Source organism: Bidens hawaiensis, unplaced genomic scaffold (assembly GCF_021521415.1).
Source record: "Bidens hawaiensis isolate Kalapana, Puna unplaced genomic scaffold, B.hawaiensis_p1.1 tig00076932_1, whole genome shotgun sequence".
Classification (NCBI taxonomy): domain Eukaryota; kingdom Viridiplantae; phylum Streptophyta; class Magnoliopsida; order Asterales; family Asteraceae; genus Bidens; species Bidens hawaiensis.
Genome location: NW_027503260.1, coordinates 22,751 through 26,215, shown reverse-complemented (window position 1 = coordinate 26,215; position 3,465 = coordinate 22,751). Strand labels below are relative to the sequence as shown.

Sequence of the window (3,465 nt, the reverse complement as noted above, 5' to 3'; positions counted from 1 at the left end):
GTTTTAATCAAAGAGAAAATGACTTCAGAGTAAAAACTTGATAACTGCATCAGTTATTGAGTTCGAAAGACGCGTCGATAGAGAAACTTAACAGCAGAATCACACAGCTTGTTGCGGATAATCTTGAAGTGTCGGTTTTGCGTGAAAAAGCCAAATCTTTGGAAGAAAAAGTCAACGAGTCGGAGTCAAACTTAAAGAAAGCGAATGAGTCAAACTATTTATTTCAAGATCGCGTTAACGAAATGGAAAATGCTATAGAATCGTTTAAAAGACGATGTTTATGCAGCAGAAAATCGGGCCGAAACAGCCGAGGCGAAAGTAGTTGAGGTTGACCGAGTCAAACACCGAGTTAAACGAAGAATTAGTGTTTCTTAAAAGAAGCCATGAAACAAGTTCTAAAAGATGAGTTTACTTGATAAACAATCACGAGATTTAGAGATTCTAGCTCAGCATGCGAAGGCGTCATCTGAAGCCGGTCAAGAACAACAAAACATGTTGTATTCCGCAATTTGGGATATGGAGACTTTAATAGATGAGTTGAAACAAAAGGTTTCGATAGCTGAAACGAAGGTTGAGAACGCTGAAGAACAGTGTTTGTTGTTGACCGATACTAACTCGGAGTTGACCAAAGAGGTGACTTTTTAAGAGCCTGAAGTTGAATCACTTGAAACCGCTTTGGCTAATGCTAATCTTGAGAAAATGAATAGCACAAAAGATATTAGTGCTAAGACAAAACTTATTATGGATACGGTCATGCAACTTGCCATAGAACGTGAACGTATAACAAAACAGGTACACTTTATAAAAACAAAAACCTATAAGATATTCTGTATTATTGATCAGCTATTTAAACAGTAAATAATAATATAATATGCAGTTACTTACTCAAACCGAAGAGAAACGGATTTTAATGGAAACGCTGCAAAAGTTCATCAATGGAATATGCACAAATACGCGTCTAAAAGAAGGTATTCAACAGAAAAACGCAACATTTTCGGGTCAAGACGCTACATTAACCGAGAAGTCAACAGAATTTATAAAGGTGGGTACTTGACTACTCGTTCATAGATTTGGCGGTTATGGTTTTTGTTGAGTTTAACATTTGGTTATTGTATAAATGCAGGATGAAGAAATACAAGTTGTGAACGATGCTTCTATACATGACCCTGAACCCGAGTCCTCCATAACTGATTCGGACCCCAGTTTGGATGATGAAGAACTGCAAGAACCGGAATCCAGAAGTAAAAAGATGCTTTTGTTTAGAGCGATCTTCGTGTTAACGCTCTCAGTGTTGGCAGCGTTCTTTATCAACTTGACAACCAGACGGTTTTGATGATAATGTAGTTTGATTTTATAGGTTCTTTTACCACATGTAACATTTGCTTTTGATTTTTTTTATTATTATTTTTTTTGTTTATTTTTTTTTGTGTATGTTGATAATTGGTTTTTTGACTTTGTGCAGCTGAATGAACATTAATTTTGTACATGAGGTTTGCTTTGTTAGATGATGTAAACAGTTTATTTGTAATGATGTAAAAGGTTTTTATGAGTCGAAATTATTAGTTTGCGGTATCATACCGAATATTTGTATAAACAGCAAGCCGGATTGTATTTTTGGGTTGGCCCATTCGGGCTGCTGCGAGTAACAATCCCCCTATTATACAGAAATAATTAAACCATACTGCATAAACTATAGTCTAAATCAGAAATATTAATAATCCATATATACTCACATTAATCAATCAAATCTAATATCATCAACTCATTATAACAATATCTAAGACAAGAAACCTAAAGAACATCAATATGAATACACGAACTCGTTAAGCCATCAACAACACTTTTCGCAGCTTCGAGTCCTCTCTACCGGCACAATAGCAAAGCATAGCTCTCGGTCTTTACGAAACGACCAAAACTTGAATCACCGTATACGTCTTCAAAACCATCTTATTACGACCCACAAACTCGTTCCAGTTCGTCTTCAACACATAGCTTTCGGTATTCTTCATATGCCACATCTTCAACCTAAGCGGTTTCTCGTACATCCTCATCGTCGGTCCCACCACCTTAACCTCCATACCATCTTTACCACCATTCTCAATAACCCGCATCTTGTCAACAGTCAAGAAATCGGTTGTGGGCGCGTCACAAGCTGCTTAACCGGCATAGTTCAACCTGTTCTGGGTCGTATTCAAGTCGCTCTCGTACAGTGGTTTCTGGATCACCAACTTCATGTCTAGACCGAACATCTCTCCCGTGATGAACCGCTTCAACTGGTCGGTTGAGTCGTTGTTCACCACCGGTCCACACACCATCTTCTTGGGCATTTTCCTCTTCTTTTTCTTCTCCATCAACACACTTTCGGGTTTCTTGATTATCGCGTTTTCGGTTAACTTTTTAACTTGTTGATCATCTTCGAATGTAACAAAACAACGTTTCTTTAATAGGCAAGAACCTGAGTTCATAACATGCAACGTGTTAGTATGTGATGAAAACTTAAGTACATTTAAAAAAAACTGGGAATAATATTAATATATTATTATACATAAATTACATACACATACCTTTCTTGAATAAACTTTTTAACTTGTTGATGATCATACTTGTGTTCGAAAGCAGTAGCAAAACAACGTTTCTTGATAGGCAATAATAACCTGAATTCATAATCATAGTAACAATGTTAATATTAATATTATACTATATGAAAATATAAGTCATAATTAACTTCTATAAACAAAACTGGGTTTAAAATTTTAATATGTTACCTTTCTTGACACAACATATTGTTCCGATGATCATGTAACATTGGTGGAGTAGACGACGGTGTTGTGGCTCGAGTATGATCGTCAGTCAGCGATGGAAGTTTGTCCATTGTCGACTTTAAGTTTTTGCAGAATGTTAACTGAAGAGGGTATGTACCCGCCTCAACACCGAGCGAGGCGGGTCAACCCACAAGATTATGGACAAGAGGCTTGAAATCAAGACATTATGAAGGCACAAAGCCAAAACCTACGCGCATGGCGCATATCACATATGCTCATGCATATCACATATGCTCAGGCATCATATGCTCAGGCACCACAGATGCTCAGGCATCACATAAGCTCATGCATCACATGCTCAGGCATCATATGCTCAGGCACCACAGATGCTCACGCATCACATATGCTCACGCATCACTATGCTCACGCATATCACATATGCGCGTGGCGCATATCACATGCTCGTGCATATCACATCTGCGCATGAAACATCTGCGCGTGAGAATAAAGAGAAGACCTCGCGCATCCTCAGGATAGGCGCGTATCACACATGCACATAATCAATCTCGTCCTTATCCAAATCAGGATTAGGGCAACCTTGATTGTGCACGTCAGACAACCTTCCAGAAGGTATCTTTTTAAGGAATAAGAATATGCTGATGTTGACAGCTGCCAATGAAAGGTGGACAACTCAGCAAAACCC

General features: G+C 38.2%; 1 pseudogene; it reads left to right on the top strand.

The window, feature by feature from the left end:
* Positions 1-5: 5 nt before the first annotated feature.
* Positions 6-1,349, top strand: LOC143606748 (WPP domain-interacting tail-anchored protein 2-like; annotated as a pseudogene).
* The last annotated feature ends 2,116 nt before the right edge of the window (positions 1,350-3,465 follow it).